This window comes from Corapipo altera, unplaced genomic scaffold, assembly GCF_003945725.1.
Source record: "Corapipo altera isolate COAL_440 unplaced genomic scaffold, ASM394572v1 75, whole genome shotgun sequence".
Classification (NCBI taxonomy): Eukaryota; Metazoa; Chordata; class Aves; order Passeriformes; family Pipridae; genus Corapipo; species Corapipo altera.
The window spans coordinates 15,405,831-15,432,685 of record NW_020884887.1 but is presented as its reverse complement, the minus strand read 5'-3'; the positions used below and the strand labels follow the sequence as shown (position 1 = coordinate 15,432,685).

At 41.9% G+C, this 26,855-nt stretch overlaps 1 protein-coding gene and 1 long non-coding RNA gene across 3 annotated transcripts in view; one reads left to right on the top strand and one right to left on the bottom strand.

The window, feature by feature from the left end:
• The window catches only part of ATP10B (ATPase phospholipid transporting 10B (putative)), a 200,122-nt gene that overhangs the window by 43,231 nt on the left and 130,036 nt on the right, over window positions 1-26,855 (top strand). The window lies entirely within an intron of this gene.
• On the bottom strand, window positions 22,886-26,675 carry LOC113947154. The gene is made up of 3 exons (XR_003527649.1): window positions 26,525-26,675; window positions 26,183-26,309; window positions 22,886-23,390 (listed from the first exon to the last, which is right to left on the bottom strand). It is a non-coding gene; the product is annotated as an uncharacterized LOC113947154 (long non-coding RNA).

The following is a 26,855-nucleotide window of genomic DNA, read 5'->3' as shown; positions in this document are numbered from 1 at the left end:
GAATTCCTTGGACAGTTCTGATCAGACCCAGGGACTGCAGGAGTCTGCATCCCTTGGACAGTTCTGACCAGCCCCAGGTTGCAGCCCCTGGAGGATCCCCAGGTCAGGGCAGCAGGCTCTGTGCAGGGCTGATGCTGGGGGGCCTTCCCAGGGTAAGGTGGAAATCCAACATTAGTGTTCCTGATCCTTGGAGCCCTGTGGGATATGAGCACCTGCACAGATACTCCATCAGATTCTAGGTCTATCCAACACAAAAAACTGTTACTCCAGGTACTTGTAGGTACTTGTAGTACCTGTAGGTGCAGGCACTCATAGTACTGTAGGTCCTTGTAGGTACATACAGGTACTGGCTTCAACTGCATCAACTGGTTTTGAAATCTTGGTGCTCATGAAAAGCCACTGATTTATTTTTTATTGTGCTCTCAGCATCTTCTCAGCACATTTGCTTAATGAACTAAGAGCTCATTCTTAAATTAGAATGAGGCTTAGAAAAAGGTCAAGAGTATTTGGGAGTGAGAACTCAGGAGGTCTGTGATGTGGAATCTGGGGGAGATGAGGGGTCTGAGGACCTGAGATCCAGTGTCAGAATCCAGTCTGGAGGAGGTTGTTTTGCAGGCACTGATGTGATGTTGGTCAGAGCATGTCAAACCAGTGCCTGCTCTGCCTTCTGCTGCTTTAATTCCTGTTTTATCATCAAGGGTGGGGACAAGAATGTCTCAGGTTCTTGCAGTCTCAGGTGATTTATCAAGGACAGTAAATCTCTCAGGACCTTTTGGGGTTGTTGTCAACAGCTAAAATATCAATATCTTTCTTAAGAAAGAACTTAATAACCAACGTGGCTTTTACATGAACACTGGGGTTTTCACTGCAGGAAACTCATCCTTGTAAAAATTGCTATTTTTCTCCCACAAGCAAATGCTGAAAATGTTATTTGGTGTCTTTTATTTAAAACACACAAAAGAAGTGAAAGTTCCTCAAAAGGAAAAAGTTAGACCAGATTTTCCAGACAACTCTGCATTTTGTTTTCAGCATCTCAGCATCCCAGCTAAGTTTCCATGCAGATATCAAACATGGAACATTAATTGAGATCCAGCATCTCCCAGCTGGGCAGCTTGTAGGAGCAGCTTTACAACTCTACCCACAGCATGTTCACTTCCAGGGAAAATTTGCTTCCAGTGTTCCATGCCAAGCATTTTGGGGAGTGTGAGCCACAGAACTCCCAAAACATGGGCTGCCTTGAGCTGAGGAGCTGCCTGGCTCAGGGGACAGTGCAGTGGAGAGGTGCAGAGCACACTGCTCTTAGTTACTTATTTGGCTTTAATAAGGGCAGAATTTTTCACTGATCTCAGCCTGAGTTTTGCCAGATTATGCAAGTCTTTGTAAAGAAAAAATGAAAATGAATTCTGATTGCTTGATTAGGCAAAAAGTATATAGAAATTATTCTGGGCTTTCTTTTCTTTGATATTCTTGATGATTAAAAAGGTTGGGCCCAAATAATATTCACAGTTCAAGGGAGTTTTGTAACTTTATATTTATTGGGCATATACACAATTGACTGGTATGTGCAGATAGTAGTCCCTTTGGACTGTTTTATTTTCTCAGGATATTTAAAAAAACAAAAATAAAAAACCAAACCTAGATATTTGTTTGCGTTATTTCAGTGAACCAGAAGAAAGCTGAATATTAGAGGTCAAAATTGGCTCCCCTGAACCAAATGTTAAGAATTAACCTTTAAAACTCTTCCCTGTAACCCCATCCCTGGGCTGTGGGAGACCCCTGCATGCTGGATTTACCTTTAGGTAAATTACTGATCCAGCAGTTTTCTTGCATTAATTTGTTTGCATATTAAAATTATAAATATTTTACTTTAAAAGATATTTTCATTGTGTCACATGTATTCATGCCAATGAAATCAATTCTTTGGAGGCCACTGGTATTTTTCTTCCAAACAAGAAAACGCTTTCATGGGATCTGAATAGCAGTTGAAATAAAATGAAACATATTTGGCTGATTCTACACCACTTTATTCACCATGACAACCAGTCCATTTCTATTCTATTGCACCAGACCTTTTCTAACCTCTATTCATCATAGCATTGTTCAAAGTGAGTTTATATTTATATATATATATATATCTCTACACACACAGGTGTGTTTTATAATAGCACTTAGTACCAAAGCAGAGCCTTGTGGGCATCCAGAGCTGTGAACCCAGACCAGGACACGTTTCCAGAAGTTTTATGGGATGAGTGTCTGCTGGAATGGGAGGTTATTGAGACTCAGGGCAGGGTAAAGGGACTCACCAGTTGATCTGTGGAGGTCTGGAAATGAGACTGTCATTCAAAACCTGTGCTGAAGTTTGGCATTTTAAATAGTTTCAGTGTCTCCTGTGGGTGTGGAGAAAAGCGAGTTTGGAAAGGGGAGTAAAAGGCAATGGGATTGTCTTGGGTTACAGTGGCACCTCTGGAAAACTCAAGGCAGAAACCAGAGTTAGTCATTCCACTGAATGAATTATCTGCCTTTTCCTTGGTTGGTTGGTGAAGGGTAATCAGTAAATACTGAAAAGATACACTGAGAGTGAATATGGAGACTTCTCAAAACCAGTTAAACTGTATCTCATAAGAAGTCCTAAGTATCTGCAATGTTGATGTAATTTCAAAAATAGTGTTGTTAGGTGATTTTATGTGCTTTGAAGACAGTAGGATGATTTTTCTGAGACTCAGTTGATATTTTTTCTTCCTTTTCTTAAGTGAATTTCCTACTAATTAAATTAATGTGATGGTTAGCTGGCAGTCATTTTTTTCTTGCCAGATAAAAAGATATAACACTTCTTTCAAATAATGGACAGAACAATTGCTACAACAAAACAAATAAATTCCAAAGCTCCCTTTGGGGGCTGGTGCTGAGCACAGGGTATCTCTCCCACATGGGACATCAGCCCAGCTTTGCTGCCTGGCTGGAATCTTGGGAGCTGAGGTAATTAATTATGATCCCAGGGCAGTAACAAACCACTGTGTGTGCTGGGGAAGCCTCCTGCCTGTAAAGTCCCAGCCCTGAGGGTGCTCCTCTGCAGGGACCTGAACCAGCAGAACTGGCAACAGGATCCCTTTCTGTGGGAGCTCTTTGGACTTTGGCCAAAGTCAGGGGGATTTCAGTGAGTGTTTGTCCACAGGTCAGTCCCTCACGTGATGTGATTTTTGATGCACTGGAGTCTTGCAGTTTCTTGATATTTAGTTCCTTTTGCTTCTCTTGGGAAGTAACATATTTTCCTATCAGTGAGCTTTGCTCTATAAATAACCTGCCTTTTCTTTGACATCATCTAATGCTGCTGCTTCTGGTTCTGCATTGGGCACCACACTAAGTAATCCATTCCCACTTGGAAGTTAATAGCCTAAAGATATGTTATGCCTGATATATTATTCATTCTTAGTCATCACTTACCCAAACAAGTAGCTTGTGGTGGTTTTCTATTTTTATTTTTTAACCCTCCTTTAATCCTTTCAAAAAAAAGTTGTTCTTTATTTTCCAGCTTACTTCATTTTCTCTTTCCTTCAAACTTCCTCTAGTTTTTCCATGTCTTTCTTATTGTACACTGCCAAAACTAACTGAAATGTCTTCTAGAGTTATTTAAGAGAGTGCTCTTTGATTTGTGAGAGGCAGTTGGAAATAATCTTTTTGCTTGTTTTGAGACATATTACATGGCAAACAGATGCTAAATTTGCTATTTGCCACTATTGTAGACTTTCATCTTGCAATATATCTGCTTTTACTGAATATAAACACTGAAAATTATTTCCCTTTCAGGGTTATTAACTTACATTTTTCCATAGTGACTTTTATTTATGTATTTCTTTGTAGAGGTCTCATTGGAGCTCTGTTCTAAGGTATAAAATCAGATTTTTTTTTTTTTTTGAATGATCAATATTTCAGGAAAAAATTAAAAAGTCTGAGTCCTTAGACAAATTCATAAAAGGCAAATTCACCTGTGGCTATAAAATCATGGTCTGAATGCATTTCCACCTCAGGAATTGCTGCACAATCAATACACACAGAGAATGTACCAGAGATGAATCACTCCTTTATTGCCTTGTTATTTATGCTCTTTATCAGATCTTATTGACTCAGGTGAAACCAAGGTCTCACTCTTTTCTGACTATTAAGTTCCTTGCAATATAAATATAAATTCATCTGGCTACATTATGGTGATACAATGGTATTAATCCCTAAATATGAAAAGGGATTAGGAGTGGGAGAGCTGAGCTACTGAGTCCATGTTACTTTTTGTTGAAAAAGTGAGAGAAGATGATTAATAGTGGTTATCGTCACTCAATCTGTGAGATTCTAAAGGTGTCTAAGAAGCAGAATTTATTAAGTCTGGTGTCCATATTGGCCAATAGGTAGAATAATGGGCAGAGAGATGAGCACAAAAGAAGGGGAGAGTTGGCAAAAACCTGTGAGCTGTTAGTGAGGAAGTGCACATGGAAGATCCAGCTGACCCAGTCTGTTTGGAGTCCTAAAATATGTCCTACAAAGTTCTTCCCAACAGAATCTCTTGCTAAACTGCCACAAGACAGAAGAGTGAGGTGATCAAAGGCCTGGCTGTGGCAGGAGAGAGCAGCCTGGAAAGCTGCTGTGAGTGCCTGCTCTGTGTGTGCCCACCCCAAACCAACCCTCTGCTCCATCTCCACTCTGCTGCACTCGTCCCTTGGCTGCAGGTGCAAGATGGGTGCACTTAGATGGCACTGCCTGGTATTTATCACACAGTGCTCTGAAGGTTGGCAGTGGCTCCTGCTTTAAACTGGGGCTGTGCTGTAAAACACCAGCTCAGAGGTTTCAGGAGGGCAGTAAAATGAAATGGAAAATGGGAGGTTCAAGGGGAGTAAATTAGACTTGGAAAATGCCAGTACAGCAGATAAACTGCCATTGGGACTTTAAACCCTGAGACAATTGTGCATAAGCAAGTAATTGGTTCTCTACTAAAACTTTTCATTTTAACCTCTTAATGGAATTGTTGTAAACGTGCAGAGTGGGAATCAAGGTAGAACTATTTGTACTTTGTTGATAAAATATGCTCCTGTATAAAAACAGTGCAAGCTGTCAAGTGGCAAATGCTGCCATTTGTCTCCTTAGCACCTGGCTAATGATCCATGGCAGGAATATCAGAGCTGAGTGATAACTGTACAGGGATGGAATCAGGTGTCAGGGCACACATTTTACACCAAGGGCTCCAGTGATGTGCTTTAGCAACTTTCCTGGTGAAGAGAAACGCTGAAAGGGCTTTCCTGTCCAAATAAATTAGTCTGGGTGACAGAAACAATTTACAAAGCTCTAAATGTGTTGTTTGGCCTATTATTTATGAGAGCTAACTGTGAAATATTCAACATAAATAACATGCTGAAAGGTATCGTTAGGATTGTGTCTGATTTAAACCTGCCCATAAAGCACAGGACTGCAGGATTGATGGAGTGGGTTTTCCTCCACACTGTTCTGCCAGGCTACAGGAGATAACCAGATAAGACTCATCATAATGTCAGGATGCCTCTGATACCAATTCTCTGAAATCAGAGTTGTGTCGAGGTGTAATTATCGAACGAACCAAATTGAAAAGCATTAGATTTTTAATTCTCTTTGACCTAACCACAAATCTGCCATGGTACAACAGGACACATCTGTTGGCTCTCTGCCTGTGTTTGGTTGGAGTTCTGGCAGTTGTCTCTTCAAAATCTTGCCCCCCTCTTTCACCAGCTCAGGTATCAGGAAGAACTCCCCAGTGCTGTTTAGTTAATCAGGGGCAACAAACCCTGCTCAGGGAAAATCCCAAGGCAGTTCTGAATGTTCCAGGAGAGTGAGCAGCTTCCTTGTAACTGAGGTGTTCGGGGATAATCATGGAAGGACAAATCTGAGCAGACATAATGTCTGAGAATTGCACATTATTAGGGAAATAATAATTTTCCTAATTATTATGTTTTTATACTATAAATCTTAGGAGGATTGCAGCAATAAGAACATGATAAAAAGAATATCTAGTAATATTATGTTTTAAATAGATTCCACTAATGCTTAGGGATTATGTGATCTGATACCTTCTGGAATGGGGAAAAGCAAAATGGAGTAAATTGATACAGAATTGCTACAACAGAGGTCATCACTTTTTAGTCTTTAAAGAATTTGGGAATTAGTGAGGGAAAAGATCTTTTGACATGCAACAGTCTATTTGAATTGAATTTATGAAAGTTTTACATTTGATTTACTTTTAATTCTCACTTCTGTCTTCTCATTTGGCTTAGTCATCTTCATTATTCCATTTTTGTAGGTTTGAGAGAGGTTTCCCATTTCCTGTGATTTGTTTGTTTGTTTTATTATTAGTTAGTGCATATATATGGAAACACCAAGAGTTACAAATGATAAATCCCTTTCTTCCTGCCCATGGGAAGGGGCATATCCAGGCAAATCTCAGGCACTGTACTGTCTAAGGTTTTGAGTTTTTGTTTGACTCTCTAAGCACAGACTGGGGGTTGCATGTACAGAACCCTTTTCTTATTCAAGGTTGAACCATAAATAAAAATTCCTGAAACAGTTGGAATTTTGTGCTAATGCCTTACACACGGTTAAAATGTCAGTGTCAAACTGAAAAGGACACTTATTAATTATATAATAATTATAGTTAAACTTCCTGCTTCCTTGCCTGGAGTTCAATGTTTTGCTGTTCTTAATCCTTGCTGTTAACCAGGAGAGCAAGGCTCAGGAATTGTGCTGCTCTCTTGGGATGCCATTGGGGTATTTATTACCCATGAGGACCGTGAGCCTGTGGTGGGACAGCCTTTAAAGGGTTTTGTGCATGAACATTCTTGTTAAGCAAATGGTTTTTTTGAAAAAGAAAAAAAACAAACAAAACAACTCAGCCAAACCTAAAAGTCAAGTCCCACCCTGGCTCCTGTCTGTTTTTTTCTGGAACTCTGACACACGAGCAGTCTTTGCCAGCAGGTTAGGAGCAGCCTTGGCAGAGAGGGTGCTGTGCCCATGCACAGGGCAGCTGTGCCCATGCAGGTCCCCTCTGGATGCTGTGCCCAGCTGCAGCTCCAGGACACTGTTTGGGTGTGCTGGGCCCTTTCCCAGGGATTACCTGTTCCCTGTTCTCCTGAGATAACAGTGCTGGAGGAACAGAGGCCAGCCCAGGGAATCAGCCCTGTGCTAATGAGCAGGCAAGGCTATCAGGGAAGGATAGCACACAACTGGTTGGGTTAAACACAATATTAATCTACTCCTGGTGAAAGGAGGGAGTGCTCCTGACCCTGGGAAATGCATTGTGCAAGGTCATTTTTTCACACAAGTGTTGTTGTTTTGTATGTCTTAAAACCAATTTTGCTCTTCAAAGTTATGGTGTTCCAGAGTTATTATTAATAACCTTTGTCTTCCCCACATCTTGGTTGAGCTCCTGCAGTCCTAATGTCTAATCTGTTATTGTGGGGACCAGAGATACCACTGTCAAGTTAGTTCCTAAGCCAATAGCTTGGTTGAGAAACATCCCCTTCCATTAGTGAGGACAGGTGAAGCCCCTTTGACCAGCTTCATTTGGCCTACAGCTGTTTTGGGCATTCACTCTCTCCTAGACAGCATAAAGGAGATCCAGATCTTGTAGACTGATGTTCAGAAGCTGTGGGATAATTGAGGGTTTTACTTGCTTTACTGTAAGATACCTCAGAGGGGTGAATCTCATTTGTGGTGCTGTGTCCTGCACTTGCAGTGCCCTCAGAAGCAAAGCTGGCACTGCACCATGAGCAGCAGAGACACAGAATGAGGACCCCGTGGGTGCAGAGCAGGGTCAGGCACCCTGAGGGAGCACAGGATGAGTTCTCTGCAGGGAAGGGCTTTCCTCATGTTCTTGGTGGTGTTTGCAGGTCTGTGGTAGAAGATGGGAGATCAGAAAGTAAGAGGGATTTGGTGCACAATGAACTCCTTGTTTCGTTTTTGTGCCAATCCTCGCTCCAATCCAGTCCTGCTTGTTTTAGTTTGGCAATGAGGAGTTTCCAGTGAACTCCCTCAGCTGCCCTGGCTCAGTGACTCCTGCTTTCCTGCAAGGTGAGACACAACCCTGTCCTCTCTGACCATCAGCTAGATAATCTTTTATCTGGGATAAACACTTGTCCCCTTGACTGGAGGGATGCAAGGACTTAAGATCTAGAAACATCTCTCCAGCTCTGTGTGCAGTCTGGTGCTGTGCACAGGACTGACTCCAAAGTGCAGGCTCTGAGTCCCAACCAACCATTATTATCCTTCATAAACTGACAGAGTTTGTCTTGCAAACATATCCCATTGTCACAACTTGAAAACTGAAAAACCTTAGAGTTCAATTACTGCTGAAAGATAAGTTATTTTTATAACTAAACTGATGGCTAATAGTTTTTTTCTTTATTATAAGTAGTTTTAAAAACAAATAGAATTTTCAAAATAAAATCTTTCAAAACTGTCATATTAAACTAAGTTCAGCTCTATTTTTTCCCTCTTTTTTTGGCTTATAGTGTAGTTATGCTTTTAACTACCTGGCAATAATCTTGTTATTCACATTCTTACTCTTTCACTTTGTCTCTCCAGTTAATCCAATGAGCAGAAAAATCCATTATTCTTCATTTCAAGTATTATCACTACAGGAGACCACCTAAACCAGAGAACTTCAAATACTTCTATAGCCTTAATCTGTGAAAGAATTATACTCCCTGGCTGTCCAAATCTGTTCATGTTTCCCATATGTGGCAAAAGGGATGCTGTGCCTCTGCCTTAACGATTATGTTCACAGCTAAGAAGTTAATGAAGATGTATTTGGGTACTAATGTGTCATAAAACTGGGTTTGTGGGGGTGTGTGTTCAAAACTATTTAGAGAAGAGTTTAAAAGTTGCAAAAAGTGTAAGAATTAACAGCAGAGTGACTAAAATGTGGAATTTGTAGAGAGTCAAAACTCTTTCACCAGCTGATTCAATTCGGGTTTGAAACTCCATAAACAAAAAAGCCCCTTTCATTGAATGTTCTTTTTAGTGAAAGACTTGTGGTACTTTGCAAGTAAAACTTGCTGACCAAGAGGTGGTGGCAAGAACTGATTTGCCTCCAGGCAGCTTCAGTAGGGCCTGTAATAAGTAGCAATGTTGAGATTGTTGTGAGTGGTCAAAGCCATTCCTTTCACACTCCTGTTTTCAGCTGTTGCCTCATTCCATGGAAATAGTAACTGAAGATACTCCTATGGTGCAGTTGAGATTAATCACCACTCTCAGAAGTTTTGTAGCTCTCTTGACAAAGGTAGTGTTGCCTGCAGAACAGCAGATTTCTGTGGCAGTGTGTCTGTAAGGGACCCGTGCAGAAAACGGGCAAGATCATTATTCAGCTCTGGCTGGCAGCAGTCAATCCCTAGGTGGAACACTGAGGTTTTATTTTTCATCCAAAGTCTTAAAAAGCAATTAGGTTCACAATAAAACACCAAAAATTAAAGATGGAAGGAAGACTCTCTGAAGTAAGTCTTCTAGAACTGGACATGTTCCATTCTAGATGGAAATATCAAGGTGATATGGAGATTTTTTTTTGAGGGGATTGCTTGGGGTTTTTTAAGGAAACATTGGCTCTTAGAAGCTTTTCCTTTTGTAAGGTAATTAAAAACATTTAGGTGTGTCAGTGAGGGCAGAACAAAAAAAATCTCATGTCATGTGGGTTTTGCAGTCCCAAGCAAAGTTTTTATTCCCTTATTTCCCTTGGTTTCTGCAATAGGTTTGTATGTAGTGCATTCCAGCAGGCTCTGTTGCAAGGAAAGTGGAATGATTTTTCCAGTAGAATCAGATGAATTCTACCACTCTTGCTTTACTCTACCTATTTTTCATCATTAGTACCTGCATGATTCTAACTCCCCTGAAATTCTCACCTCCAAAAGCAATAAAGCAACAATTTCTTGGACTCATGGAGGAATTTGAGTTCCCATCTGCTCTAAGAATGATGGAAGTCACTGATATTGCAGGCCCAGCATGGTTTGATGTCACTGGGCAGCTTTAGAAAAGGAGAGGGGGCAGTGGGGTACTGAAGTGAACCAGCAGGATGCAGATTTTGCTCATGAATAATCATAGAAAGCTCTCTGGGTGTTGATCACCTGTCTGAAATAAAAATCACAATTTCATCAGAGAAAATTCCTGAAATACTGAATTTGAGCACTTGTTTCAAGAGTCATCCTGCCCTTGGACATCAGGCTCAAAAAACCAAAAGTAACTTTGCACTTGGGTTCCTCTGAAGAAAAAGACTGAACTCAATCTGAAAGATGAGAGAAGTGCCAGTTGTGTCCATCCTTTGCATGTTGGATTTCTGAACTAATCTTTGAAGCAACATTTGGTTTTATTCTTTCTGACTTAAGCTAATGGGATGAAAATAGCTTCAGAATATACCATTTATTTTCCAATTTCACATAGTCACCAATGTTTTATGAGGCAGCTGTGACATTCAGTGCTCCAGTAAATACTTTCTTGTCTTTTAATTCTGCCTTAAAGCAGATCCATAGTTTGGTGTCACTCACCACTACATGCAGCTTGATGATTAGCTTTTAGTTGGTTAATAAAGGAATATGCAGAATGGAAATCTTCATCTGAACTTAAGCACTTCCCCTTTTCAGCCTGCCTGAAGGGGAGTTCTGGGCATGTACTCCTTGTCACCAGATCTAATTGTTATCTGGAAAAGTGGATCCAAAAAAGTGTCTGGAGACAATCACTCACCTGGAGCAGGTGTGGGTGGGGTTTTTCCTGGTATTCCAGTGAGTGGATCCCAGTGGAGTGACCACATATCCCACCCCCCTCCTGCTCTGGGTGGCAAAGAGTTTCTGCTCAGTTTGTCTTCTTAGAAACTCAGATCCTTCTCTTCTGCAGGTTTTAGGTGAGACCTGAAACTGTTTCCCAAGAAAAACCCTTATTCCTTTTATTCAGAAGGAACATTCCCACCAGTGACCGATGAGACTGAAGACAGTGCAACTAAATATTACTGGAGTAGGAGCAATGGCCTTGGAAGGAAAGCAAGGGATTCCTTTAACAAATTTCTCAGTTGAAAATAACTGACTTTCAGATAATATGTTCCATCTGAGAATGTTGTCTGAGGTGAAATCTCTCCAGCTCTCTCTGAGTGCTGCCAAGGCAGTGATGTCCTGTGTTCTAGACCATTTCATTTAAAGAAGTGCCAAAATACTCTGTACCCTGAACACAGAAACGAGTCAAAAATACCTTATGTTTGGTTACCAGTTAGAAAATACCACATAACAGTTCCCTGTTATTGCTGAAATATTAAATGACAGCTTAAAAAAAGAAAACTCAGGGCATGCAAGCCAGTTCTCCAGGACTGTTTTTCCTTGATAAGCAAACAGGATTTGACTGCAAGTTTCTGAATGCCTAATCCTCTCTTTTATGCATTGTAGTCTCCATGTTTGTTAGGGATAAAAAAGGGGAAATGCATCCTGGTTGTATTTGGAATACAAATTGCTGTGCATAATTAGTACAGCTCAGTAATGCTGATTATCTTAAATAGCTGCCATGGAACAGAGTGTGGGCTCAGCTACATCACTGCTGCCAGTTCTGGGGGTGTTTCTTGTGCTCTTCCAGGTGATGTGGGTGCCTGTAACTTATTCCAACTGGGGACCCTTGACAGCAGGTCCTTGGATGAAGCTCCATTCTGTGCACAAAAGGGGTGTTTGAGTGGGGAGGAAGGAGAAGCTGGTGCTGCTGCTGATTTTATCCCTTACAGCATATGCTGAGCCCTCTGTGAGCTGGAGAGTCACAGTGATTGATTTGCTTTTGCAAGTCTTGAGCCAAATCAAACCAGGGCAGTTATGCATTGACAACACATTAGACGGGAGAAGTCTGTATTTTTATTGTCTAAATTTAAGCAAAGCAAATAAATCTGTTGCTGGTTTCATGCTAATAAAAAATTATCTGTGCTGTGGGATGCCTGCATTTTGAATTTTTGTGGGGGTTTTGTTTTCAAGGTGTCTAGCTAAGGCTTTTGGTAATTCCTGCCCATAAAAGTAACTTTTTTTTGTAAGTTTTGAAATGATAAAGCAGCAGCTATTTTATGGCAACTGATTTGAAATGTTAGTATATAATGCTGTAGTACAGTACACTCTAATTTTGTTTATAGCATTTGATTATCATGTCATTTACACCCAGGGTAGCAGGAATTGGCTGGATATCAAGCAATAAATTTTAATAGGCTCACCATCTGCATCATTTGGTGTGGCACTCAGTGATTTCTGTCCTGATGTGGCAAACAAGTTCTCATTCTTCAGGCACTGCTGCTCTTCAGCTGTGCATGACTGAGCTGCCTGCACAGTCCCTGGGGTCTGACCTGCACATTGGAACAACCTCTGAGAGCCAGACAGGGAGGGACACCAACCCTGCCCAGTGAACTCTGCACCTGCTGCTTCCAGACGGGGCTCAGGAGCTGGGGGTAGAAAAGCCAGTGTGTCAAAACTTCTTGCTGACCCACTCCTTAGTGGTGCTGAGGGATTGCACAGACTGAGGAGTGGGGGGGGGTGATAAAGTGTGTTTTGTGATCAACAAACCTGAGTGGCTCTCGGGTTCAGTGCAGGTGTCAGACTGTCTGCACACCTCGACTGCAGGAACAGCCACTTTGGGAGGGTTGGATAAAGGGCTCCTCGTGGAGTGGGGCTGGAATACCCAATGCCCTGGGGGAAAAAAACCAACCACTGAACAGCCTGAACTGTAAATCTGTGTTTATCCACGCTGAAGCAACTCATTCCTTTCAGATAACCCCAGACTGCAAAGACAAAAAGTGTATGTTCACAAGTCACACAGTTATCTACAGTGTCTCTGTTCTTAAACAGATACTTGCAAATTCCAGCTGAGATGCAGGGAGAGGGTAAGTTTTTGATCTTGTAGCTCTGAAGGGAGTCAAGTGCAAAGAGTTTCCCATGATTAATGCTGATGAATAATTTCATGTTAATAGAGAATAATAATGATACCATAACTCACTCTCCTCACAAAGGTTTCTGAGTGGCACAGATGTGAGTGGCAGCATCAAAGGCATCTGCCACAAGCTGGTATTATTCACCAGCATCAGTGTGATTTGTTCCAAGTAGGCACACAAGGAAATGAGATCCACTTTTTATTTCAGTTAGATGAGAAATAAACCTTCACTTAAACCTTTTTTCATACACAAGCTGATATCAGTATTTCAGCAATCCCATGGAATAAACAGAGCAATATAAAAATTAAGTGACCATTGCAAGAGTGTTGTAACCTACACTTCAGTGGATTCTCTTCTGTATCTGTGCTTTGTGACAAATGTGTGTCTCTCCTTAGAGTGACAGACTCTGCAGAAATAAAACTGCTCAGAGCTCTCTCTGGCAGAATAAGCAATAACACCTATTTGTCAGTCAGCTGCTGCACACTGTGATTAAGAGAAAATGATCAATTCTCATAAGGATGTTGATTATTCCTCAACTTTAGCTCAAATGCCTAGTTGCTGATTATATTCTAAGGTGCTAAAATGCTTTTTTCCCCAGGATCTCTGTATTTAGAGATAGTGGCCCTTTCCTTCCTGCCCCTCTCCTTCCCCCCAGGCACTGTTTTTTACCAACCAGCAATTGTTGTGGTTCTGGACAGGCTCCAGTGGGAGTTCTCCAGCACTGAGGGGCAATTCTGACCAGCAGAACCTGGCCCTGTCCTACTCTGCTTCATTACTGTCTTTGCTCTGGTCACTCCTTGTGATGCACCTAGAAGGGAAGGAAAATGGAACTGTGTAATGTAAGAGAGCAGTGTGAAATAGTGATCCAAGGGGCATGGAAACAGGCACTCAGGAAAGGTAAAAGAGCAGTGAAATAGTACCTGGCACATGGCAATGCTTTCAGGAGGGTCGTAAAGGGTCTTGCCCAAAGCAAACAACGTTTGGTGAAACGTCAGTTTATAGTCCTGTGGTCAAAGGGAGTTTTGGGGGCTTTCCATTCATTGCCCTGCTCAGTTCAATAATCTCCAGAAGACTTAAAGGAGAGAGATTCTGATGCACAGAGAGCCCCCTCCAGACTGAGCAGCCTGTGCCAGGCACTGTTTCACTGGGCTTGAGGGAGAACTGCTGCAAGTGGTGAAACCACTGGCTTTGAAAAGCTCCTTAAAAATCAGCTCTTGTTTTGTGTTTCCGGTAAATGATTAGCACTTAACTTTGGGAGAAGTTTCTCCTGCTTTTATTGTAGCAGCTCTGCACCATCCCAGGATGGCCTGGCTGTAGCACCAACTGTGGCACTAAAGAAAGGAGCTTTTATGGGCTCAGGCCTTTCATTGGGGAGGTTTCTGGTTTGAGAGATCAGAGTCACCATTTCATTTTAGTTTTGTTGGGAATATCGCAGATCTTATGCCAGTGTCCCCATGGCATCCTTAAACATGTCATGGAAACCCTCAGCAATGCTCTCACACACAACAACAGAGCAAAATTAAATTAGAGCATCTTTTCATGTTGGTTTCCAAGTATGCATTTCCCTTAGGAAGTTGTGTGTGGCTGAATGGTGCTTAATTCCACAAAAATATTTATCTGGGCAACAGCTGGAGCATTATAGTCAGACTTCTGTGAGGTAACTGAAATAAGGGTAAGACATGAACACTGAAATAGCATAACTTTATTAGTCATAAACAATACAGATGGGCAGTGGAGGGTTGGGAAACAGAGAAAAGTCAGTGGTTGGGTGTGGGTGGATAAAACACTGCTCTCTTTTTGCAGGCCAGAGCACAGTAACTGAACACTTTGCCACAATCCATTTAAAATCTCAGACAAGACATAGTGGATAAAACCAGGAATGATGGAGAGTGAACTGCACTTAAGGAAATCTGGCTGATTTCCACGTCATTTTCTCCAGCTGTAAAGTTATAGTTTAAAAACCAAACCAAAAAGAAGTATAGCAGACTGTCTGATTTAATAAATTGCAATCAATTGCAAAGCCTAATTATCTCCTTAGGAGGTTGGAGAGATAGTAATGGATGGAGCTGCTTTTCCCTCAGCAGGAGGGGAGCTCACCAGAGCAGCTTCAAATAAACAAACCCTCACTATCAGCCAGGGAAGGACCAAAGTCTGAAATAACAAGTGTGTGTCTGATTCTCTTGTTTGAATTAGGAAAAGCCACAAGTGGGATGTTTGTGTGTAGATAATTGAAACAGTGGTTTAGGGAGAAGTGTCTTCAGAATTCTCTCCAAATCCTAGTGGAGATTATATTTCTGTACAATATCTGAGGGGAAAAAAGTGAAGTATTAGGGAGTCTTGTTCGAAGTTTGACGTGTGCAGTACATGGTTTATAGTTCCCAGTGGTACAGATGGAACTGCTGAAGGACTCTGAGCTCGTAGTCCAAGAGAAAATGCCATTTAAGGTCAGTCATTGTTTGCTTACTCTATAGGGGAAAAAAAATCTCTAAATTTGTCTCTCTGTTAAACACAACCGGCTCTACCAATGCTTTTTCTTTCTCCTCCCAGCAGAGCAAAATGGGAATTTCTGAGCTTTAGAATAAAACCCCACCTTAGCTTTTCCTGTGTGGTTTAAATTTCCTTGTTTTGTTTTGCTTTTTTCAGTATTTTAGGAGTAGATGTGGGCAGTTCTCTTGTGACTCTGACTCTCATTTGCAAACAGACAAAGCAGGAGGTCTCAGAGTTCCTTACACAGCAATTGCTGAGGGCTGCTCTTCAAGGGGATGTGTCTTGTTGGGCTTCTGTGTGGCAAAGAGTTCAGTAATACAACATATTCTTTCACTTCAGGTAATTATCTCCTTGCTTCACAATTCTAAGGCATGCACCCTGAATTTTTTAAAATTTTTTTTCAACTCCCTTGAAAAATTCCACAAGAGTCCCTGGTGGTTTTGTAATTACTTTACAGCAGGAAGAATATTTATGGCCCTTTAGATCTGCAGAGATAGGTATGGACTAAAACTACATTTCAAACAGAAGAAATTAAGCTTTTTTATCCTCACTGGGGTTCTAAAGCCTGTGCAAATAAGACCCCCTTGCCCTGCATCCAGCACTAGCAAAAGATGTTGAAGTGCCATTATATGAGGCAAAACATGCTAAAAAACCAAGATGACAATAAGCCAACACAGGTTTCAAAGAAAGTCTTATTTCAAGGAAGTAAAGATGTTAATCACTATTTACCCTGAGCAGATGGAGCACATAAATTGCTGTTGGTGTTTCCCAGATACAAACAAAAATTAAAGAACCCTAAAAACCCCAGTGTCACACACTGAAAGCGAATAATGACAAGAGTTAAAGGTTTTCCTTACGATTTCCTGAGGACTGTGTTGACACCTCTGACAGTGAATTCCCTCTCAGTGTCCTGCTATTGGAAAAGTTTGTGCTTTTTGGGACCAGCTCCTCCTTGAGCATTTTTCACTGGCTCAGAGACCAACCATTTAAACCTGCAGCCGTTCCTGGGGGTGTGCCCTGTGTCACTTTGGGAATGCCCAAGTGCACTTTTTATTTAATGGAAAAAAAAAAAAAAGCCTTTGTAAGGATCTATTAACAGATTAGGTTTTTTCCTGCTACCACTTGCTGTGTTATCTTGTCAGAACAGCTTTATCCTCTTTTTGATAAGCTTCCCATTGAGGACACACAAAGGATTCTGGAAATCTCTGTATATTGCTTACCTTGCTGCTTTCCCTGCCCCATTCTCTATCTCTTCCCAGAGGCTCCCTTTAAACCTTCTCCCTTATTCCTACTCCCACTTTTTAATCCCAAACCTTGAAAGGTAAAATATTCCAGTTAAAGAATTGCTGGCTCTGTGCCCAGTTGTCACCTGGTTGTGTTCTCACAGCTCTGTCCTGCCACAAGGTCACTCTTCTCCCAACTCCTGCCATAGGGAGAGGGAAGGGGACAATGATTGGGAAGGATTCCTACAAATCCTGCTCCATAAATTCAGCCAAGTGCTGAGGGGGGAGTGAGAGTTGGGTTTTATTGCTTCCTCTTCATAGAGACAACAGTAGGTTTGAGCTCTGACTTTTTTCTTTTACATAGCTTTGCATTTAGTTTGGGCCAAACCCACATTTTCAGAGTTTGCCAGGCTTTTCTTGTCCCAGGGAAGAGAAGGAAGTTCCCCCCTTAGATCCACTCTTGTCTCCTAACCTGGGCAGTCCCAGTGTGCCCCTGGGACTCAGCTGAGCTCTGCCCTCAGGGCTGGGTCTCTGTATCCTGGGGGGGGTCTCTCATGCCCAGTGTGAACAAGAAGTCACAAATTTATTTCACTTTGAATGTCTCACATGGTTTGTTTTTTTTTTCTTCTCTCTCAACTCTAAATATGAAAAACTTGTTTGGAAAGAAAAAGTTAAGTAGAAAAAGCAGCAGAACAAGGGTGTTTCTGTCAAAGCTGTGATCTGATGGATCTGGGGCTGTGGAACTGTCTCCTGGCAAACACACACTCAGTGCACCCCAGGGAAAACTCAGGACATGTTTGAACACCAAAATTTTCAGGTTATCAATACAGGGCATCTAAGCTTCAAACAGATGCCTCTGTGCACTTACCATGTGTTCTGAATGTGCTAAAATGAGCTCTGTTATTCACTTACACACTTCATTTTGTAGTTAATTTCTGCAGAATATCTGTTTGTTTTGCCAGTACTTTTAATGGTAGCTTTGTAGTTTTTAGAGGATATAAATTGTGAGAGAAACTATGGGTTTGGATCAGTTGCTTTTTATTTTGCCAAAATTTTAAGACCTATTTACAGACATCTAAGCAGACATTGGGAATTCCTGGAAAGAAAATTAACAATTCATAGCTTTCCCAGGTACCTGTCTTACAGTGAGAAGTCAAAACACAAGAAAAGGGCATATGCATTGATTCTGATTGCAAATAAACTTGGATATAGGTTAATGTAAGAACTACATTCAAGATATTTCTACCCAAATTAAATAACAATGAACAAGATGTTAATGAGGAGAGACATGTGAAAGCAGGGATATATGCATTTGATGAAGACATAAAATAAATATATTAAGAGAGAAGAAAATAACCATTTTAATGAAATCTTGGAAACAAGTGAAAGAGAAGTGGGTGCTAAGGAATTGGTATAAATTTTGTCAGAAAAATTACGTGGAAATCATTATTTCCTCAATTCCACAATAAGAAAGAAAATAGAATTTGGCAGACATTACAACTAATAATGGACTTTAAAATGGTTGTAAAGAAAGGGCCCCAATGAGAGGCAGTGGCTTTTCCCAGGCACTGATGTAACTGAGGTTGGTGTTCCAAGTACAGGAGGGGGTGGTTTGAAAGGAGATGGGTTGGGACAGGTTCACACTGAGCACAGGGAAAACAGGCTGTGTGGGCCTGCAAGCAATGAACTGAGTGAGGATGTTTGGGATGAGCTCAGTGAACTGTCCCTGGGTTTGACCATTATCCTGCCAGCCCAGACAGGAGCAAAGCCTGTTGATGCAAAGCTGGGAACAGCCCCAGTGACAACAGGATCGGGTGGCACTCTGAGAAATCAGGACAGGGGGTATTAAATGATCATTTCAGACACTGAAGAGATCATTAAAAAGCAATAGAGACGCTCAGCAGAACTTGGATTTCTGCCTCTTCTCCTCTCTGCCGTGCTCTGAAGTGACAGAGGCTTTTAAGGCCAGAAATGCTGATGAACAGACGCTTTAAATGATACTTTTATAATGAGGTTTGAAGAAATAGATCTTCCCTACCCTTAGTAATATGAACTGTACCTACCCACCCCTCAGAACTGTGATTAACCCTGCACCACCCCAAACACCTTCCTTGTTCCACCTGCCCACACTCACTGCAGAGCAGAGGTGGCATTTGGCTTTTAAATAATACGGAAAAGGCAGAAAAAGCATAAAGAAAGATAGTGGCATAAAGTGTCATAACCTGTTGAAAAGATTGACTCTGAGCTGAGAACACAGACAGCTCCTGTGCCATCTGCTGTACCTGGAGATATCTGGCAAAGGGCTGCAGCAGTGTCAGGTGGAGAAGCTACAGGAGACATTCTAAGGTCATGGATGGGATAAAAACAGAAAGAAAGGATGCTGTGTCCCTGTCAGGTGCCAGGAATGGTTTCCTGACCAATACCAGTTTGATGGGGAGAAATAAAGAAACTCCCAGAGTGCTAAAAGGAAATACAAATAGTTCTGAATAAGCACAGAGGGAATAAAAAGGAAAAGTGAACTTGAGGCTCTGCTGTGGTCCAGGGCCAGCACCAGCTGTGTGTGAGAAGTGAAGAGGTGACTCCTGAAATACAGACTGATGGTTCTAAACACCTTCCAGGAGGCATTTGTAGGAATTTAAAGGTCTATGAATCTCAGGGGACTTGGACTTGGCATCTACTCATCAATGCCAGCCATAGCCCTGGAAGAGATTTGTCATCCTACCAATTAATTTAGCCCCCAGACTGCCAGTTAAATCTTTTGTTGTTGAGTGGCCATTCTTAAAAATGTAGCTATTCCCTTTCTTTTAGTCTATTGCTACTTGGAGCAAATTTTGTATTTGTTTAGAAAGTTCTCTATCAAACCCTGCCTTGCTTTACTTGTGTGTTTGGCTTTGGGATCTCACTTGCACAAACTGCAAGGCCAGATCCTGCTTAAGAGTAAAGGATAAGGCCATCACTGTATGCCTGATGTTTTAAGGTATTGGATTATATACCATTCTATCAAAAGGGAAAAATAGCTTTATTTTTATAGTAAGTTCATCAAATATTAAAATCAACTATTTAAATTCAGTTGTAGTAACAAAAGAAGGTGGATTCTGGAACACAAAGTAGGGAGGGAAGTATTGTAAAGCAGACCTAGAAAATAGAAAAGATGGCAAGAGGGAGAGATTCGTTTAGTTGAGTATTTTTCTGGCTAATAATTACATTTGACAGGCCAAAGAACATGCACTCCTTATGGTGTCCATGATTGGAGAGGATATGAAAGTATTTGGAATTTGACTTGATGAGTAATTTCTAAATGCAAATGTGTGGTGGTGGAAGCCTCAGATGAGAGCAGGGTCAGCTGGGCTGCACTAACTCCCCCCCAATGTGGAGCACAGTCAAATTAGTTCCCATCAGTTGTGAACCTGGGTCAGAGCTCATTTTACTGACAGAAATCCTTGTGGAAAGGACCCAGATGTCAGCAACAGAAAGTCCGACGGATTAGTGGGAATGGGGGAGACCTCCAGGCTTTAGGCTGCTAGCCCATTACCTGCGAGGTGAATGCCCTTCCCCCGCCCCAGCACGTGGCCCTGCGACCCCGCAAGGAGCACACAGACCACCAGGGAGGGACGGACGAAAGAGAGAGTTTATTGTGGGGTAGGGGTTTATAAGGCTTTCAGGAGGGTCAAAAGGGGACCAATCACAAGTTCAGGGTCACATAGAAAAAACCATCAGGTGAAGGGTCAACAGCCAATAGAAAGGGGTTAACAAAGGCCAATGGGAAACACCTCAGGACACCTTCCCAGGACACCTTGTGTGGGAGCACAGGGGGTGTTGGGAAGAAGATCAGTGACTCTGCAAAAAGGTAAAAGCCATTTTAAAACCTGTTTAAACCACCTTAAAAACTTCGGTTTCTGTAACATTTGAACTGCTCTCATTTTCTTCACTAATCCATCTCTGACAGGACTTCTTCCATCCTGCATATGGCAAATCCATTGCCACAAGAAAGGGAGTAAGAAAACTGTTCTGATTGAGTTATGGCAGAATTCAGGGAACTGGGCTTATTGCTGCTGCCATGGGTGTTAAGAAAACACCCCAGAAGATTTAAAGGATGATTCTGCAAAGTCCATTCAGTTTTTTCTGGGCTGGCAGTTAATTTTTTGCAGCACTAGGAAATTTAAAAGCTGTATTTGCCATTAGAGTAAAGACATATAGCACTGAGAGGCTGAGCTCCTGCCAGGAGGGAAATAATGGACAGTGCTCTGAAGGACTTGATTATTTTAACTGGCCTTTGTTTGGAAGGCAATCACTACCTAACTAGGATTTTATGAAAATACCTCCTGAGGAGGCATTAGGACTGTAGAGCTGTAGCACTCTGTATTTATCCACATCCTTTTGTTATTTTAAAAGATATATTGGAGAAAAACCCGGGATGCCACTGTCCTCCCCCTCCCATGTGATGGTTGAGGAGTTCAGTGCAGGAGCAGCAGATAATCAGCACAGGGAATTCCTAAAGCACTGCTGGATAAAGCTGGACAAATGTTGCTTTAGTAATCGAGTGGTCTTCTTAGGTTAACTACTTTTTTTTTTTTTTATTATACCATAGAAACTTTCAAAATATTTTTCTCTGAATCTGATCCCTTTCTTAAATCCATCAGTTTGTGATTTGTGCATTGCACTTTGTAGGCTTAGAATCTCTGGAAAATACACTGTTCTGTTCTAATCCTGAGCACTGAATTACTTAAGTTGCTAAATTAATGATAAAGGGTTTAAAGTTTGTTTCTGTAAACTACACATTACCTGATTATTGTTCTACCTGAAATGAATTGACTATTTCATATGGATACGGACATGAATATGGAAATATTCAGTTATACTTATTTATATATGACTATATTTGTTTATATATGGTTATATTTATATATTATATTTTTTATACATACAGTTATATGGAAATATAACTGTCAGATACTTTTATAGGCCATAAAATCTGGTGGGACTGTTTCTCATAGAGCAAAATATCTGTAGGACCTAAAAACTAATTTTGCACCTCGGCAAAATATTTGTAGCTCAAGAAGGGAGGTGAGAATTCCCATCACTTCTAGTTGTTCACGTTCCTATTTGTTTCAATCACATCTGTGCTCCCCTCTGTTCTCTGCAATAAAATGTGTTTGGTTTTTTTTAATATAAATCTAAAATTACTGTGTTGTATCACCTGAACTGGCTCTGATCATACTTAGGCACTGATTTCACACAGTGGAAGTGTGTTTTCTGAACTCTCCGGTGACAGAGGTCAAATCCAGAGCACTGGCAGGATTGTCTGATGCCTTGGATGGACTTTCCAGTGCTGGAGTTGCAGTGACTTGTAGCTCAGCAACGAGCCCAGGAAACTTCTGCAGACATTTTCAGCTGTAGTTTAATGGCCATAACCATGGGCTAGAACAGGGACACAAGTGTTAATTTTTACATTCATCTGACACTGTTGAAAATGGTTTATTATGTAATTAAGGATAAATAATTCCACACAGAAATAACTATCCCAGCATTGACACCCATGAGCCAGGGGAGCTCTCCCTGCTGCTCTGGGCTCAGTCAGATAAGTGTTCATCTCATCTCAGGCATCAGCTGAGTGCTGGGGGAGTCAGAAATTACCTCCCCTCTGCTGGGCTCCAAAGCTCTTCTCTTTTGTTCTCATTGATTGGGGCGAGGAGGAAGTTTGGGCATCACTGCCTGCACAGGAACAGAGGGGAAGGGAACACAGGCAGGGAGTTCAGCCTGCAGGCTGGGGGGATTAAATGAGAGTCACCTGGAAACCCAACCTGCAATAATCAGAAAGGAACCCTGAACTGTTCACTCATAGCTGCTCTATGTGCTTGCATACTTGGAGACTGAAGGCAGCTGCTCCAATGTGCTTTTTGCTTTATCATTTTCCTCTATACCCAACTCTTTTACCACATGCAGAAAAAGGAAATCCCTGAAGTGCTTTTCCTAAAAGAAGGCCAGTCAGAACAGATCACAATTGTAGTGCAAATAGTGTTTATTTAATTTGATTTTCATGTACCCTTCATTGTCTACTGTCTTTTCCATTCTCATTTCCATCTGGAAGGCTGGGAAGGCAGCTGGCTTCCCAGCAGACACCAACTCCCCAATTAGGGAGCTGGCATGCAGCTCTGCTGCCCTGTTTGGGAGCCTGTCTGCCTTGCTGGCCCTCGTGGCACACTTGCCCACTCAGTCCATTGGCACTGGGAGCCTGGCCCTGGGTCAGGAATGGGAAGGGTTCCACTGGCTCTGGAACAGCAAGGACATTGTGTGTGAGCAGGCAATAGAAAACACAGGGATTACAGGGATTTAAAGGCAGTTTGCTGGGTTATCAGGGCTCTTCCCTTGCCCCTGAGGGAAATGTGTTGGGTGTTCCTTGGGGTGTCTCATCAGGGTGGCACAAGGATGCTCTGCTTGTGCTGCTGCCTGTAAACCAGAAACATGCTCCTGTTCCCCACAAACCCTTCTGGGGGATGTTTCATGGGCCTGTAACCTCTGAGCAGCTCTAATCTCTGAGGCTATTTTTAATCCTTCAGTTCTTCAGTTCAGTTTGTCCCCTCTTCTCTTCTGCTTTAGGTTCACATAACTCAAATACTGTGGACTTCAGGTATTGCCAAAGATTTTTCTGATGTTCAAAGCCCCTTCAAAGCTTTCCTGCATTTTCTTTGCTGTTCTGAGAACCAGCAGAGCATGATCCTTAGCTGCTTGTCCTGATGTTGGCTTGCCTACAGATTAGAGAATTATAGAGTCACTGTTCTAATTTAGGGGAGCTGGATGATTGGAAATCTAGATGAGGGAAAACAGAAGGCAAGCAATAAGCAATAAACTTATATAACATAGACACACCTGGAGTGTGAGTGTATTATATAACACAGTTTCTCTCAGGCCAAAAAATTTCACAGAAATTACTTGAAGAGAGATTATTTTAGAACTGATAATTGTGGTTCTTGCTGAAATTCCTGGCTCAGCAGTTTTATTTCTCTTTTCTAGTAGCCTTTCCTTTTCCCCTTCCACTTTCCTGTAGCACTGCAGAGCTGCCCAGCACTCTGGCAAAGACACTACAATCAGTTTTTTGGGACCTTACAGGCTTACAGCCACATCCATCCCCCCAAAATACTGCATATAACTTGGGATCTCCAAGCTGCCACCAGCCATGATTTGTTATCAAACCAACTGAGATTCCACCAGTGCCCCAACAAGAGGATGCTCCACACTCCCTCACAGAGTGAGCATTTCCTGAGCCCTAGTAATGAATCAGGATGGACCCTTCCAGGTTAGTGTTATGAAAATTTAAGCTTTTTGGTTTTACCATATTTTTCACTGAGTTTTGTTTGTTTGTTTTTTTCAGAAGGTCTAAAGATAAAAGGTTCAGAAGGCAAAATTCAATTACATTTAGGAGGCTCATGCTTTTGTCTCTTAGTAAATCCAAACCCAAGTATAGATTTCACTTTTCCACCTTCACTTTCTGGATTCATACAACAGTTATCTAAAGAGAACACAACATTTTGTACACATCAGTTACTGACACAGGTTATTTTTATCTTTTGCTTTCTCCAGCAAACAAGCCTTGTTATCTTCCTTGTACAGAGAGCAGCTCCAGGCAGGGGAAAGGGCCACCCTGGAAAACTCAGCAGGTGCCAAAGTGCATCTCAGAGCTGCCCTAAACCAGAGAGCACCTGAACCAGGCAGGGACAACAGAGCCCACCCTTCAGTTTTGCCTTTACACCCTCACCCCCATCCTTCAGCCTCTCCACTTCCCCACAACAGCAACATCTGGGGTGTTTGTGTTCTAGGGAAGGGGCAATGGGAAAAGGGGAGATAATAGGCTGATTCTAGAACCAAATTCTAATTAATCTGAACACAAAGATTGTTATGTCATCAAGCCCAGCTCCAACTTAGGCAGCATGTGGGGGTTTTCTGTTAGAGCACAGGTCCTCCTGTGAGCTGTTTAGTTTTCAGAACATCCCATGTGGTTCTTAGGTTTTGATTCTGCAGACATAATCTGCAGCTTAAGAAAACAAATATTTCATTTCATCGTAGTGAACAAATCCAGAATCAATTTCTGTGGTTATTGCATCTCTTCTGGAAAGCGTAATAAAATCTAATAGATCAAGAAAAATTCCAGTTATCATACACTGGATGACAATTTTTACCAACTCCTTTGTCTGTCCTTCCTGGAGCAGAGGTCACCAGCCACAGGCCAATGTGCTTTAATAATCTTGGCCAGAAGCTGCTTTTCTTCCCCTTCATGCTTGAGGAAGGGCTGGAGGTGCTTTGCCACCTCCTCCAGGCAGATCCTCTGTGTGTGGGGTTGGAATCCCAGCCTGGGGAAGGTTCTGGCTCTGCTGCATCCTCAGCCTTTGATTTGCATCTGCCCAGCAAAGAGCACTCCAGGTGTTGCTTAACTTCAGGTTTTGCTCCAGGATTTTCTCACTGTCCTGTTGCTATTTGAAGGTGTTGGCCAAGTTCCAGGCACTAATTACATTCTGTTGGGCTCATTTTCCTGCCGTTCCCCTGCAGATGTTGTTTGTCACTCCTCACAGGAGTGCAGAGTGGAACTGCTCTGAACTTCCAGTGCCAGCTGAGAGTTTCCTCACAGGCCCTGCAGAAGTGGAGAAGGGTGCAGTTCACACTGAACAGTTCTGGGGTGACAAACCCACCCCTGAACTGGGACTGTGCCTGTTTGACAAACTGAGACACAGAGGAGCTTGAAAAACATTATTCACATTGCATGACAATGCCAGTGGATTAACTGGCACAAAAGTCTATTTCTGACCCAGCACCAATATTATACATCAGAATTCACTTCAGTGATCACAGATATGAGATCTTAAAAATAGGACTTCTCCAATAGTTATTAATACCTGCTGTTCACAGAGCCTTTGAAAAAAACCTGATACAACCAAGAGAGTTAGTGGAAGTGTTGCAGAATCCTGTAAAAAAAAAAATTAACTATATAAAAGTGGATTGGAAATTATTTTCTTGTTGTAATGATCATGTCTTGAAAATTTAGAAAGGTAGGAAATCTTCTAAGATTTTTTTTTCCCCACTATACATAGTTTGGTTCCATCTCTTAAAGGTGTTCTTTAGTAATATCTTGCCAATGTTTAGTTCTAGTACAGGAGAAAAGTGCCCAGTACATGAAGTGTGCTGTACCTTCTGCCAGAGCCAATATCTCAGAAGGAAATGGAGCCTTTAAAGGCTTTACAGAACCAGCCTTGTGGTTCTTATGTAAGTACTTGGGCAGACATTGTGATATAACTGCTGAGCCTCCCAAGGCATGGCTGTTCTGCTGAGGTGATATTGCATTACATTGTGTCGTGGAATGTTTCTAAATAATAAAAGCAATACAATTTTCTGGCCTCCTCTTGGCTCTGGGGCTGCTCTGTGGGGTATTCATTAGCATGTGAGAGCAGAGCCTGGCTGCTGGCTCAGGCTCCTCTGCTCCACTGATTTAAACCAGATTGGATAGATCTGCAATTCAATGAAGAACTTGCATAAAATTAAATCCCTCTACCTTATTATTTTTCTCCTGCATCTCAAAGCCCTTGTGAGAAATGCTTTAATTAAAGAAGCATCACCACGGCTTTAGTTTCAGTCACACTGGTTCAAACTTTAGAATTGATATGATGCTCTTCCCTGCTCTGTGGAGAGAAAGAAATAAAGTGTTGAGAGGGAGACAAGGAGAAAATATTCTCTCCCTGTGTCAGAAATCAGATCTTGTTACAAGTTTTCCTTTGTCCTTTTCTCCTGAACATCCACTCCCACCCAGCCCAGTCCCCGTTATTGGGAACAGCTGCTTTGGGAGGGTGGGATGAGGGGGGTGTTTGCCCCTGTTGGGTCAGGACCTCTCACACACCTTTCTCTGCCTTTTACACTGCAACTAGAGTGGTGCCCATTTTTGTTCTCTGTATCCTGAGAAAAATTCCTGGTTTGTGTGACTGCTCCAATTTAACTTTTGTTAAACAGATTTACCCCTCCCCGAGTCAGCACAGTCCTCCTGCATCCCACAGTTCCCTCTCTGTGACACAGAGCACAGCTGAATTCTGCCCTGGAATAGCATCAGTGTTCTGACTGATCCTACAGAACCCACCAAAGCCAGGAGTTGGGTTAAAATCAGCTGTTCAACCTTTAACTCGTGCCAGGATGGAGAGGGGATGCTCTGAAGTCGAGACCTTCAGAGCAGAGAG